This window comes from Schistocerca piceifrons, chromosome 2 (assembly GCF_021461385.2).
Source record: "Schistocerca piceifrons isolate TAMUIC-IGC-003096 chromosome 2, iqSchPice1.1, whole genome shotgun sequence".
Classification (NCBI taxonomy): domain Eukaryota; kingdom Metazoa; phylum Arthropoda; class Insecta; order Orthoptera; family Acrididae; genus Schistocerca; species Schistocerca piceifrons.
Window position 1 is genome coordinate 562,479,431 of NC_060139.1, and position 16,111 is coordinate 562,495,541.

At 39.9% G+C, this 16,111-nt stretch overlaps 1 protein-coding gene across 1 annotated transcript in view; it reads right to left on the minus strand.

Moving 5' to 3' along the window:
* LOC124774905 (glycerol kinase-like) overlaps window positions 1-15,620 on the minus strand; it is a gene marked incomplete in the record, with an annotated part of 266,395 nt that extends 250,775 nt beyond the window's left edge. The window contains 1 exon segment of the mRNA XM_047249576.1: window positions 15,359-15,620.
* Between the last annotated feature and the right edge of the window lie 491 nt (window positions 15,621-16,111).

Here is a 16,111-nt window from a genome sequence, read left to right on the forward strand (position 1 = left end):
AGAGCACAATCAGAAAAGAGCACAATCAGAAAAGAGCACAATCAGAAAAGAGCACAATCAGAAAAGAGCACAATCAGAAAAGAGCACAATCAGAAAAGAGCACAATCAGAAAAGAGCACAATCAGAAAAGAGCACAATCAGAAAAGAGCACAATCAGAAAAGAGCACAATCAGAAAAGAGCACAATCAGAAAAGAGCACAATCAGAAAAGAGCACAATCAGAAAAGAGCACAATCAGAAAAGAGCACAATCAGAAAAGAGCACAATCAGAAAAGAGCACAATCAGAAAAGAGCACAATCAGAAAAGAGCACAATCAGAAAAGAGCACAATCAGAAAAGAGCACAATCAGAAAAGAGCACAATCAGAAAAGAGCACAATCAGAAAAGAGCACAATCAGAAAAGAGCACAATCAGAAAAGAGCACAATCAGAAAAGAGCACAATCAGAAAAGAGCACAATCAGAAAAGAGCACAATCAGAAAAGAGCACAATCAGAAAAGAGCACAATCAGAAAAGAGCACAATCAGAAAAGAGCACAATCAGAAAAGAGCACAATCAGAAAAGAGCACAATCAGAAAAGAGCACAATCAGAAAAGAGCACAATCAGAAAAGAGCACAATCAGAAAAGAGCACAATCAGAAAAGAGCACAATCAGAAAAGAGCACAATCAGAAAAGAGCACAATCAGAAAAGAGCACAATCAGAAAAGAGCACAATCAGAAAAGAGCACAATCAGAAAAGAGCACAATCAGAAAAGAGCACAATCAGAAAAGAGCACAATCAGAAAAGAGCACAATCAGAAAAGAGCACAATCAGAAAAGAGCACAATCAGAAAAGAGCACAATCAGAAAAGAGCACAATCAGAAAAGAGCACAATCAGAAAAGAGCACAATCAGAAAAGAGCACAATCAGAAAAGAGCACAATCAGAAAAGAGCACAATCAGAAAAGAGCACAATCAGAAAAGAGCACAATCAGAAAAGAGCACAATCAGAAAAGAGCACAATCAGAAAAGAGCACAATCAGAAAAGAGCACAATCAGAAAAGAGCACAATCAGAAAAGAGCACAATCAGAAAAGAGCACAATCAGAAAAGAGCACAATCAGAAAAGAGCACAATCAGAAAAGAGCACAATCAGAAAAGAGCACAATCAGAAAAGAGCACAATCAGAAAAGAGCACAATCAGAAAAGAGCACAATCAGAAAAGAGCACAATCAGAAAAGAGCACAATCAGAAAAGAGCACAATCAGAAAAGAGCACAATCAGAAAAGAGCACAATCAGAAAAGAGCACAATCAGAAAAGAGCACAATCAGAAAAGAGCACAATCAGAAAAGAGCACAATCAGAAAAGAGCACAATCAGAAAAGAGCACAATCAGAAAAGAGCACAATCAGAAAAGAGCACAATCAGAAAAGAGCACAATCAGAAAAGAGCACAATCAGAAAAGAGCACAATCAGAAAAGAGCACAATCAGAAAAGAGCACAATCAGAAAAGAGCACAATCAGAAAAGAGCACAATCAGAAAAGAGCACAATCAGAAAAGAGCACAATCAGAAAAGAGCACAATCAGAAAAGAGCACAATCAGAAAAGAGCACAATCAGAAAAGAGCACAATCAGAAAAGAGCACAATCAGAAAAGAGCACAATCAGAAAAGAGCACAATCAGAAAAGAGCACAATCAGAAAAGAGCACAATCAGAAAAGAGCACAATCAGAAAAGAGCACAATCAGAAAAGAGCACAATCAGAAAAGAGCACAATCAGAAAAGAGCACAATCAGAAAAGAGCACAATCAGAAAAGAGCACAATCAGAAAAGAGCACAATCAGAAAAGAGCACAATCAGAAAAGAGCACAATCAGAAAAGAGCACAATCAGAAAAGAGCACAATCAGAAAAGAGCACAATCAGAAAAGAGCACAATCAGAAAAGAGCACAATCAGAAAAGAGCACAATCAGAAAAGAGCACAATCAGAAAAGAGCACAATCAGAAAAGAGCACAATCAGAAAAGAGCACAATCAGAAAAGAGCACAATCAGAAAAGAGCACAATCAGAAAAGAGCACAATCAGAAAAGAGCACAATCAGAAAAGAGCACAATCAGAAAAGAGCACAATCAGAAAAGAGCACAATCAGAAAAGAGCACAATCAGAAAAGAGCACAATCAGAAAAGAGCACAATCAGAAAAGAGCACAATCAGAAAAGAGCACAATCAGAAAAGAGCACAATCAGAAAAGAGCACAATCAGAAAAGAGCACAATCAGAAAAGAGCACAATCAGAAAAGAGCACAATCAGAAAAGAGCACAATCAGAAAAGAGCACAATCAGAAAAGAGCACAATCAGAAAAGAGCACAATCAGAAAAGAGCACAATCAGAAAAGAGCACAATCAGAAAAGAGCACAATCAGAAAAGAGCACAATCAGAAAAGAGCACAATCAGAAAAGAGCACAATCAGAAAAGAGCACAATCAGAAAAGAGCACAATCAGAAAAGAGCACAATCAGAAAAGAGCACAATCAGAAAAGAGCACAATCAGAAAAGAGCACAATCAGAAAAGAGCACAATCAGAAAAGAGCACAATCAGAAAAGAGCACAATCAGAAAAGAGCACAATCAGAAAAGAGCACAATCAGAAAAGAGCACAATCAGAAAAGAGCACAATCAGAAAAGAGCACAATCAGAAAAGAGCACAATCAGAAAAGAGCACAATCAGAAAAGAGCACAATCAGAAAAGAGCACAATCAGAAAAGAGCACAATCAGAAAAGAGCACAATCAGAAAAGAGCACAATCAGAAAAGAGCACAATCAGAAAAGAGCACAATCAGAAAAGAGCACAATCAGAAAAGAGCACAATCAGAAAAGAGCACAATCAGAAAAGAGCACAATCAGAAAAGAGCACAATCAGAAAAGAGCACAATCAGAAAAGAGCACAATCAGAAAAGAGCACAATCAGAAAAGAGCACAATCAGAAAAGAGCACAATCAGAAAAGAGCACAATCAGAAAAGAGCACAATCAGAAAAGAGCACAATCAGAAAAGAGCACAATCAGAAAAGAGCACAATCAGAAAAGAGCACAATCAGAAAAGAGCACAATCAGAAAAGAGCACAATCAGAAAAGAGCACAATCAGAAAAGAGCACAATCAGAAAAGAGCACAATCAGAAAAGAGCACAATCAGAAAAGAGCACAATCAGAAAAGAGCACAATCAGAAAAGAGCACAATCAGAAAAGAGCACAATCAGAAAAGAGCACAATCAGAAAAGAGCACAATCAGAAAAGAGCACAATCAGAAAAGAGCACAATCAGAAAAGAGCACAATCAGAAAAGAGCACAATCAGAAAAGAGCACAATCAGAAAAGAGCACAATCAGAAAAGAGCACAATCAGAAAAGAGCACAATCAGAAAAGAGCACAATCAGAAAAGAGCACAATCAGAAAAGAGCACAATCAGAAAAGAGCACAATCAGAAAAGAGCACAATCAGAAAAGAGCACAATCAGAAAAGAGCACAATCAGAAAAGAGCACAATCAGAAAAGAGCACAATCAGAAAAGAGCACAATCAGAAAAGAGCACAATCAGAAAAGAGCACAATCAGAAAAGAGCACAATCAGAAAAGAGCACAATCAGAAAAGAGCACAATCAGAAAAGAGCACAATCAGAAAAGAGCACAATCAGAAAAGAGCACAATCAGAAAAGAGCACAATCAGAAAAGAGCACAATCAGAAAAGAGCACAATCAGAAAAGAGCACAATCAGAAAAGAGCACAATCAGAAAAGAGCACAATCAGAAAAGAGCACAATCAGAAAAGAGCACAATCAGAAAAGAGCACAATCAGAAAAGAGCACAATCAGAAAAGAGCACAATCAGAAAAGAGCACAATCAGAAAAGAGCACAATCAGAAAAGAGCACAATCAGAAAAGAGCACAATCAGAAAAGAGCACAATCAGAAAAGAGCACAATCAGAAAAGAGCACAATCAGAAAAGAGCACAATCAGAAAAGAGCACAATCAGAAAAGAGCACAATCAGAAAAGAGCACAATCAGAAAAGAGCACAATCAGAAAAGAGCACAATCAGAAAAGAGCACAATCAGAAAAGAGCACAATCAGAAAAGAGCACAATCAGAAAAGAGCACAATCAGAAAAGAGCACAATCAGAAAAGAGCACAATCAGAAAAGAGCACAATCAGAAAAGAGCACAATCAGAAAAGAGCACAATCAGAAAAGAGCACAATCAGAAAAGAGCACAATCAGAAAAGAGCACAATCAGAAAAGAGCACAATCAGAAAAGAGCACAATCAGAAAAGAGCACAATCAGAAAAGAGCACAATCAGAAAAGAGCACAATCAGAAAAGAGCACAATCAGAAAAGAGCACAATCAGAAAAGAGCACAATCAGAAAAGAGCACAATCAGAAAAGAGCACAATCAGAAAAGAGCACAATCAGAAAAGAGCACAATCAGAAAAGAGCACAATCAGAAAAGAGCACAATCAGAAAAGAGCACAATCAGAAAAGAGCACAATCAGAAAAGAGCACAATCAGAAAAGAGCACAATCAGAAAAGAGCACAATCAGAAAAGAGCACAATCAGAAAAGAGCACAATCAGAAAAGAGCACAATCAGAAAAGAGCACAATCAGAAAAGAGCACAATCAGAAAAGAGCACAATCAGAAAAGAGCACAATCAGAAAAGAGCACAATCAGAAAAGAGCACAATCAGAAAAGAGCACAATCAGAAAAGAGCACAATCAGAAAAGAGCACAATCAGAAAAGAGCACAATCAGAAAAGAGCACAATCAGAAAAGAGCACAATCAGAAAAGAGCACAATCAGAAAAGAGCACAATCAGAAAAGAGCACAATCAGAAAAGAGCACAATCAGAAAAGAGCACAATCAGAAAAGAGCACAATCAGAAAAGAGCACAATCAGAAAAGAGCACAATCAGAAAAGAGCACAATCAGAAAAGAGCACAATCAGAAAAGAGCACAATCAGAAAAGAGCACAATCAGAAAAGAGCACAATCAGAAAAGAGCACAATCAGAAAAGAGCACAATCAGAAAAGAGCACAATCAGAAAAGAGCACAATCAGAAAAGAGCACAATCAGAAAAGAGCACAATCAGAAAAGAGCACAATCAGAAAAGAGCACAATCAGAAAAGAGCACAATCAGAAAAGAGCACAATCAGAAAAGAGCACAATCAGAAAAGAGCACAATCAGAAAAGAGCACAATCAGAAAAGAGCACAATCAGAAAAGAGCACAATCAGAAAAGAGCACAATCAGAAAAGAGCACAATCAGAAAAGAGCACAATCAGAAAAGAGCACAATCAGAAAAGAGCACAATCAGAAAAGAGCACAATCAGAAAAGAGCACAATCAGAAAAGAGCACAATCAGAAAAGAGCACAATCAGAAAAGAGCACAATCAGAAAAGAGCACAATCAGAAAAGAGCACAATCAGAAAAGAGCACAATCAGAAAAGAGCACAATCAGAAAAGAGCACAATCAGAAAAGAGCACAATCAGAAAAGAGCACAATCAGAAAAGAGCACAATCAGAAAAGAGCACAATCAGAAAAGAGCACAATCAGAAAAGAGCACAATCAGAAAAGAGCACAATCAGAAAAGAGCACAATCAGAAAAGAGCACAATCAGAAAAGAGCACAATCAGAAAAGAGCACAATCAGAAAAGAGCACAATCAGAAAAGAGCACAATCAGAAAAGAGCACAATCAGAAAAGAGCACAATCAGAAAAGAGCACAATCAGAAAAGAGCACAATCAGAAAAGAGCACAATCAGAAAAGAGCACAATCAGAAAAGAGCACAATCAGAAAAGAGCACAATCAGAAAAGAGCACAATCAGAAAAGAGCACAATCAGAAAAGAGCACAATCAGAAAAGAGCACAATCAGAAAAGAGCACAATCAGAAAAGAGCACAATCAGAAAAGAGCACAATCAGAAAAGAGCACAATCAGAAAAGAGCACAATCAGAAAAGAGCACAATCAGAAAAGAGCACAATCAGAAAAGAGCACAATCAGAAAAGAGCACAATCAGAAAAGAGCACAATCAGAAAAGAGCACAATCAGAAAAGAGCACAATCTTCATCTAAAAGCAACTGAAACAACAGAAAGTAAGATAATGGTGAAAGAGTGAGCTGGTCCAGGAGGTAGGCTTGGGGACTCCCAGACACAGCATGCATCAGGAGACACCAACCTCAACCATCTTGCCCTGCAGGTTACAATCTTACATCTGTAAATACAAACCACTTTTACAGAGAAAACTGAGACCAGTTCGGCCATTGTGAATTGTCTGCCCATATCTGAGACAAAGAATTTGTAAGGCTGTGCTTAGCACAGAGGGCCAGGAGAATGGTGGATTCCACCAGGATATGAGTTACTGTATCATAAGGCTCCACAACTACCATATGGGGATGGCTCTAAGCAAAAGGAAACTATGGGTTAGCCTGGTATGACCAATGTGGAGGTGGCATTTGATTGTTGATTCCACCCAGGACGACTGAAAGAGTGCCATGCAGCAGTAGTTTCCCTGACAGTGTGGAGTTTATTAGAGGGGCAGGAGAGTTCTTATTTGCATTTGTAGATCCACACCTGGGGCTGGCAGACCAAACGAGGAGGCAATCACTCCTCTCGCCCAATGGTCGGCCAGTTCGTTTCATGAGATACCCATATCACTTGTGACCCAGACAAAGGCAACTGAGAGGTCAGGGCTAAGTTCAGCGGTAATTGTGAACAGCAGAGATGACAGAGTGACAAACACTACATCGTCCTGGCAACAAAAGGTGTTCCTAACTGGTAAGGAATGTAAAAGCTTATCTCCATCCTATGCACATTTTTAGAGTGGACTGTGTAGAAGAAGGTTGAAATGAATTGAATTTTATTTGAGCCTGTAAGATTACATTGTGTACAGTAAATGTTCGTGTAATATAGGACATGTCAAAAAGGTAGCACCCTGAAGCTTCTGAAGAACTTCATGTAGCAGACACTGAAATGTCAACAGACCTTAGGATCTTGAAATAGACCAGTCCTAACTTGTGGCTTGGACAGGTGCACGAGAAAACATTAGGAGCACATTCCAGGGAAAAGAGGTGGAGATCGTGGCAGACAGCTGTGAGGCACATTTCAAATTCCAGCAATCCCACCTGAGGCTGCTTATCAGGAGGTTGATGTCCCTCATATGCAAAAAAGAGGTGTATGTTGGAATGATCAGTGAACTGTCGAAAGGTGATTCGAAAGGAGACCATAATGAGTTGGAACATCTGGAACTGAAGAGGTAAAATCCCCACCTTGGTAAGGAGACCAATTATGGTATTAGTCTAGAAGGCACCAGTGGCCAGACAATCTTCACAATGATGGACTAGGTCTAACAATTTCAAAGCCAAAGGGCGCTGCCAAGCCATAAACCTGGCAGCCATAGTCCAGTCATGATGAGATCAAAACCGAGAAGAGTAACACAATCTGCACCACAAGAGATATGTGCAAAGAAGCAGAGAGTGTTAGGCCTCTGCATGCAACTAGTGTTCAGTTGCTGAATATGGGCAGCCAAGTCAGATTTTTATAAAAAGAAGTTCCAAGAACAAGTCTGCGCACTAACTTCAACTATGTACCCACGTAGAGTTCTGATCAGGATGGACTGTGGTATGACAGAAATGCATCACTGGCATTTTTGCTGGAGATAATTGGAAATCGTGGGCAGGGTTCATGTACTGGCCTGCTGGATGGCACATTGGAGCTAATGTTTAGCTGAAGCTACTGAGCGGGAGCTGTACTAAATACAAAAGTTGTCAATATACAATGCAGTGACGACTAGCTGCCTGGCAGAGGTCACAAGCCCATTGATGGCAATGAAGAGGTGTGTGACACTAAAAACAGAGCCCTGTGGAATGCTGTTCTCTTGGACCTGAGGAGAGCTCTGTAAGTACCAATTCAAACATACAACAATCAACAGGATAAAAAGTGACGAATAAAAATCAGTATGGAAACTCTTGAGCTCATCATCGAGGGTAAGTAAAATGTGATGGCGGGAAGCAGTGTTGTATGCCATATGTAGGGCAAAAAGGCTGCAATGAAGTATTGGTGTTTAGAAAAAGCATGTCAGATGGCTGTTTGTAACTGGACCAGATGGTTGATTGTGGATAATCTTCGTAGAAACCACACTGACATGGGGACATATGACCCAACTTGAGAACCCAGCGTAACACGTGGGCAACCATCCTTTCAAGCAGTTTGCAGAAGTGGATGGTGACGACAATCAGTTGGTAGCTGTCTAGAGACACTTGCTTGGCTTGATGACTGGAGCAATGATACTATCTTGCCACTGCGAAAGGAAGACATCTCTGAACCAAATATGATTGAAGATGCTGAGTAGATGTAGCATTTGAGTAACAATCATGTGTTGGATCATCTGATTATGAATTTAATCAGGGCCTGGGTTTGTATCATGAGACAACACAAGAGCCTTGAAGCAGTTCTGAGTCAGTGAAAGATGGATTATATGATTCAGCTGGGCTGGGAATGAAACATAGGTGGATGCCTTCAACCTGTCATTCCTGCAGTAGTGTGGCAGCTGGATAAGAAGAGGATGCTGATGATGTCGCAAAATTGATTGCAAGGTGTTCAGCACTTATACAAATACCACCCTGAAGGACAAGTCCTAGAACAGCTGTTGATCATCGGTGGTCCAGAAGACTGGTGCTTTTCCCATAGCTGGGATGGAAAGGCCTACATTTCAAGGGAGGAGAGGCAGTGTTCGAAGTAATACTTCTTGCTGCATTTAATTAGAAGGCAAGCCATAGCATGAAATCACTTAAAAATGATTAGGCTGGTCTATGAAGGCTGTCACCTGGAGCACTGCAGAACTCTTAGGTGATTCTGAATAGCTATTACAATGCATCCACCATGGCACTGATCAGAACTGGAGGCCACCATTAGAAATGGGACTAAAGTGTGGGTGATCATGTTGGAGACACCTTGCACAACCCCATCAACACAATCTGACAGAGGGGCCGAAGGTAACAGCAGACACATACAACTGCCAGTTGTCTGAAGCTCCCAATGTGGTAGTCTGTTTGTCTGGCTAGGACAAGGAGGCAACAAGGGGACAAGGGGACAAGGAGGCAAGGAGGCAACAAGGTCACCATAAAGTGGTCGCTGTCACAAAGATTGTCATGTAGTGACCAATGCTGTGAAGCCATATGACTGGAAGAAGAGATCATTACATCAATAGCTGGAAAGCTATGACATGGGTAAGAGAGACAGATCATTGTCAATAAGAAGCTGGTCAAGTATAAGGTGAAGTGGTACCCCTCCAACCCCACTCTCCTCCATACAGGATGGTGTACATTGAAATCCCCAAGCCAAGAGAAAAGGAACGGAAAGTTGTTGGGTTAAGGTGGTCAACTCAAGAAAGTGGCCTACCTGACACGTGTAACTGTTGCAAACTGGTCGCTGAGGTTGTTCGCACTCCTACTGCTACTGCTTGCAACATAGTACGAAGGGGAATCCATTCACTGACAATTTTGTTAACCAATGTACAGATTTCTCCAGATGCCCCCTCAGAGCCAGCAAGGTTCAAACAGAATGCATGATAACCATGGAGCATTAGGAATGATCATCAATGAAGAGAGTTTATTGTAGTGCAAAGCACATTGCAGAAGACAAGGAAATAAGTTTTAGTACCAGCAGATGACAGTAGTATCCATTTTACTGTTCCACTGAATGGTCACACTAGGTAGCCTTGTCCTGACTTGTTTTTCTGCTCCTGCTCCTCCTACATAACCTTTGGTGGCTGGGATTCAAGTGAGGGATTATACATGCCATGTTTGGGGACAGATGAAGAATAGGCCGTCCTGCCACCCACAGTTTGTGATCCCTCAGCCATTAGCTGGCATTGGACATTTAATGTGGGTTTACAGAGAGCAGTGTACTGAGAGGAAGCCCTGTCACCGGTAGACACCACAGGAGGAGGCTGCTCATCCACCCAGATGTGGAAAGTGGTTTCCAAAGACTGTGCGGCAGGAATTGCAAGAAGGAAGGGCAGTGAGAGAACTGGTTTCAGAGAAGTTGAGGTAGTGGAAGTTATGGCTACAACTTTTGCACAATCGGACACCATATCAACAGGATGTAGGTGTTTGCATTTTTTTTTATCAGCTTCAATTTTTTTATACAACACAAGGTCAGTAGGTTTATATGCCTTCATATTCTCTCCATTATTGAAGACTGGATGACGCCATGAACGTGGAGGACTGTTCTGCTCAAATGAAACACAAAAGTGGTTGTTCAGAAAGACAACCTTCATGGAATGAGTATCCACAGTTATGACATTTTGAATTCTCAGTGCAGTGGAATGACATGACCAAAGGGCAAGCATTGAAAGCACCTCAGAGGTGGTGGGAGGTACGGTTTCCCCATTATACCTCTACACCATAACTAAGGTGAACATTCCTTTCAAAGGGTCAGAAAAACGCGCCTGTATCTACTCTTTAATCTTGGGACCTTTTTGGATGGACCTGACTGAATGTATGCCTCGCCACTCTAGATTAGCTCATAGCTACTCATCTGAGTATATGGTGTCTGAAAGATGATATCTTTGACTACACTCAAAGTCTTGAGTGGGGCAATGGTCACTGATACATCACCCAGACATTCACATGCCTGAAGAGTTTTAGAGTGTGCAGCAGACGAGGCTTTTATAAATAGCAGCCCACTGTGCATTTTCCCTAATGAATCAGCTTCTTCACATTTATCATCAATATTCTCCACAAAAAAATGGCTTTGTCACAGTAGAAACATATCCATCAGTTCGGATACATACTAAGTATTGGATAAGTTGTTTCACTCCTAGACATCTGGCTTTGCTCTCTTCTGTGGGGTAGCCAGGTAGGGAAAGCAGCAGGGTTGTAACTGTCTGCATTGAGGTTTCGATTTCTGTCTGAAAAGGCTGCTAGATCAGAACTGTTTTGTCCTGGTGCAATCTAATGTGTGTCACATGCAAAATGCCCACCCTTATGCCACCTACTCTGATCACGGGCTCCCCACAGGCACCAAGCAGCCACAACAAAAGCTATTGCAGGGAAACCTGATGCTACAGGAAGATCAGTAATCTAGTCTTTGCAGTGTGTGGAGTGCTAGTAGCTCAGGCATCAGTAGTGTTAGCCATGTGTTGTCAGTGGGCTCCACTGATAGGTTACATAACAACCCCACCACCTCACATTGGTTACTGCATTATGTTTTGAAGTAAAAATAAGAGACTACACAAGTAATGTGAAGACACTATCTAAGATGTTCTTCCTCAATTGGTCCACATTACAGAAAAATTTGGAAAATGAAGTTGAAACTAGGAGGGGGCCAGAGATTACCTCTACCAAAAGTTACTGAATGAAAGAATCTTCCAAGAATGAAAAGCAGGTGCTGGAAAATAGAAGGGTTGACATCGAAGGCTGCCACCATGGTAGAGATCAAGAGAAGGAAGAATAGTCAGACAAAGAGACTGCAGCACAGGAAAGGAAGGAGGTGCTTTAACAGCTTGTGCCCCACACCCACCACGCACGTACGAAAGTCTTGAGCCCCTTGAGGGCCACTGTTCAGTGGGGGTGGGCTCTTCACAACAGGTGTCACGGTATTTACAACAATACCAAACAAGGTTGAACTTCAAATAAAGTCAGAGTTTCTACAGTAGAAAAAATATACAGAAAGAACAAATTGATAAATGTTGGCACTTGTCCATGAAAACACCAGCTATGGCACTTTCTCACAATGCTCGCCATGTCTTTTGGTTTATGAACCTATACTAGACAGAGATTCACCATTCATTCATGAGTCTTCACTACATAGCTTGTCAAAGAAACAATGCAATAGCTAAATTGAAATGCTGAAATCTTTCCCAGTTTTGGAATTATAATGCCCTCTCTCAAACGCTGAGTAACTTCAATCAATCCATATGTTATTAACAACACGAAGGATCTCTCTGTATCTTACGCTTAGATGTGCCGTACTGAATACTACCCAGTGCTGGTGCTATATTGTTAGTAATTGATATATCTTAATTCGCAAACAGTTGTATGATTTGTGGTTTAAGAACTGATGTACAACTGATCCCCATCCACAACTTTTTTATAATCCTGCAATTAGAATCCTGGGCATCACTAGATGTGAGCTGTGGGGGAAAGGGGGCGGGGGGGGGGGGGGGGGGGCCACGGACACCATTTCATGCGGAAAGGTTTCAGATTGCCTGCATCTGGTAACCTGCCTGCCTCTATTTGCAGAGACATTCTTCACACCATCAAGGCATTGCTATTTTCCAAACTGACTAAACAATACCTGGATGGCTTTAGCAGCTTGTCTAACCATTCCAGTAATGTGATTCATGTCCTGGGTGTCATCCTGACATTATTCAAGCACAGCTTGTTAGCATTATCCTTGCGCTTGTTAGCATTATCCTAGGCGTAAACCCAGAACAACTTTGAAAATTACTTTTGTATCTTCTATTATCATTTAATGTCATTGAAAAATGAGATTAACAATAAGTGCAAAAAGCAAAGTAGGAATTGCTAGAGAAGAAATGCAAAGCGGCAACAGCATGCACAACTATGGGGAAAATAATTGCAACATGTGTAAAGGAAACTTCGCAGAAAAAGTGTATCAGTGCATATATCAAGAGCTCAGATGGCTATCAAGCAATAAGCAAAGAAGTGAATATATAGATGAACTATTTAGATATGATGACAATATTATGTAAAGAGAACAGGTAGTGGATGAATAATGTGACACTGTGAGAAGAATTTGACAGACAACTGAAAGACCCAAACTGCAACACAGTAAGATAATTGAGAATCCCTAAAAATTATGAAGGCCTTTGTTAAAACCTACCACAAAAAAACTATTCCATGTAGTATGTATGGGGTAGTACTGGCCCCAACAACTTATCTTAAAAGAGAGACAGGCAAACCTGCATTTATACATTTAAAAAAATACTTTTCACAAAACTCTAAATTCTGAAGGTAGCAGGTATAAATTACGTAGCAAAGGGTTATCTTCGACTCATATAGAAACCAGATTGCAGTCCTAACAAATGGTGGCACCTTGCGGGAAGGGAGTGAGACAGGGTTGTTACCAACCCCTCATGTTATCCAGTTTGTGTACTGAGCAAGCAATACAGGAGACCGAGGAGAAATCCACAGTGGAGATTAAGGTTCACACAGAAGAATTTAAAATTTTCAGGTTTTCCAGTATAATTTAATTCTGTCATAGAAGGCAAACCTGTTTGAAGATCAGTTGAAGGGAATGACTACCACCTTGAAGAGGTAATGAGATGAACATCAATAAAAGAAAACACGGGTAAAGGGATGCAATCAAATTGAGTCAAAAAATGCCGAGGAAATTAGAGACAAAGCAGTGGACGAGTTTTGCTATTTGGGGAGCAAAACAACAGATAATGGTAAATACAAAATCAAACAATGGAAACTCCATGTTGGAATATCAACAATATAAGGAAAAGACAGAGTACTGCAAGTACTGAATGGGCTACTGGCACATTGCACGTGAAACTGGTGACTGACTATTGTCTGAGCTTAACTAGCCACAGCTCATAACTCATGTGAGTATGAAGGCATAACAAGCAAGAAGAAGAAGATAGGAAAAAGAGACTGCTATTCACTATAAAGAAGACATGGCTTGTGGACAAGCACTACAGAAAGACAGTTACACATTTAGTTTTTGGACACAGCCGTCTTCAGAAAAGGAAAAACGCACATTCATTTGCACAAGCAAGCACATCTCTCACACATGAAACTTTAGAAACCGTTCCTGAAAATTTACATTTTATATTGCATTTTTCCCTAAATCTCAGAAACCACTTCGAGTGGAGTATTCAAATTTTCAGGGAAAAATAACATACATATCCTGAGTCTACTGAACTAAAAAAACAACATAATGTTATGTATAATTAAAATTATTTAAGATAACGTACAAAAGAAGTACACAAAATTTTAACTGTGTAATTAAAAAATTATAGCCTATTTCTGAAAGCAGTGGCTCAAATGCAATTATTGTAGTTCAGTAGACTCAGAACATACAGTTGAATGTCCCGTAAAAGTTTCATGTTAATGGCTACAGTGGTTCCTGAAATTCCGTGGCTGCCAAGTCACTAAATTTAATATTGTCAGGACAGGCCATTCCCGCTCCCATTAAGAAATAATATGAAGCGATGTGGAAAGTTGCTACATGTTTAACTGTATAGTAGAAGCCTAGTTATTGACAGATTGGAAGAATGCATGCATTTTCCAACTATTTGATTACAGAGTTAGGCCTACTGGAATTACAAGTTTCCAGAGCCAGACGGAGTTACGAAGTTTTCATTGCCTACCATCATTATACAGCTGCATCAAACCAGTGTTTCGGCTGAAGATACACACAATCATTGGGTTGTTTATTTCATTATATTATTTTTTTAGAAAAGTATCTTCAAGCAACATGTTTGTTTCAAAACATCTGTGAATAAAGAAGAAATCGTTTCAAAACAGTGGTGGAGTTGCATAATGCTAATGCCTACAATTTCAGATATTTCTGTAACCGAATCATGAAGTACCTTAGCTGGTTGAAAATTTGAACACTATATTTAGTGAAGTATCCTTCACAAATAAACTTCATGGCAGCTACAGTAACACAAATAAACTAATTACGTCAGCCACGATTGCATTACAGTACATTGTTCGTTTGTGTTTTAGGCAAACATGACCGCAGTTAAGACACTCACCCTAATACGATGATGTCTAAAAGTAACTGTGCCACATCAACAGTTTACTTATGACTGTCACTGGGATTGCTGTACCAAAGTGAAAATGGTTAAGATTACCGTCACCGTGACTAAATACTCAATGGGGGATCTGGCTTACAAAAGTCCAACTATGCCAAGCCGTTTGCTTTCTAGTATCATCAAATCTAATAAACTTAATTCGGAATGCCAGAGTGCTGAAAACTTTTACAACAGCGCGAGTAAACACACTTCTGAAGATGCGTCGACTCGAGAACCACATTTTATATAACATGCTTTTTTTTTATCTTACCTGTTAAAGACAACGGCTACTGAACCGCAAACAGCGTTCTTTGCGCAAATTGTACGAAACTGATGGCTTTGGTCACCATACTAGATCAGTCATACTACAGATTGAATGCTACTGTTTACACGAAATGAATAACAGTCTTCTATCAGAACTACACAATAGGGCACCAACATACGTCCGAAGTGTGCAACTGTAAGCATACTAATAATTTCACACGAAAATTACGAATGAGTATCAAGCAAATGGAGTTGTTTTATTAATACATGGCTCAGTCATTTCAAATATCACAGGTCAAGAGAAGTCATACCTTGTGACGGCTGCTCGCAGGGAGACAAGAGTTCACCCTCAGAAATGACATAGATGAAATCTGTAAACGAGCATTTGAAAGATCACACGGCTGCTAAAGACAAAATAAAACCTGCAGTCAGGATGTTGACGGCTGTTCTATGAAATCATAACTAATGTTTGTTAATATTCATACGTTATGCGAAAGTGTCAAATCTAGTTCAATTTATGGGGAGAAACAGCGAACTGCTTCAACTGTGTAGCGTATAGAGATATTTTAGCGAACCGCGCAATCCTTCCTAAGGTCGATAGCTAAAGATAACAATTGAATTTTAGCCCTAGGTGCAACGTCTCTGCATCCTTCAACGTTTTCAAAAGTCAAACAATTCGTTTCAAGTCCATGCAACATAATCTTGCGTTAAAGGACATGCCGTGTTAATAAGTAATTATGCAGATACGCTTTATCAACAAAGTCGCAAGATAGAATGCGTGCAATATTTTTGCGTCTAATCAGGACGGGGAAGAATTCACACACGCAGGAGAACATGGAACTCATATTTGACAGTACATAATTAACTTTCTACACAATAGAGTTATCTGATGAAAAATATTATTTTAAAGGCAAGAAATGATTTTATTAACTTTACTGAAAGAAAACACAGAAGTTACATACAAGCCAAGAATAAAGATATTGACAGCAGAGTCATGGAGCAGCACATAAATATAGACGTCAAGGAATTTTTTCTTTTCTTTTAACACTTCCTCAAAAGAAAAA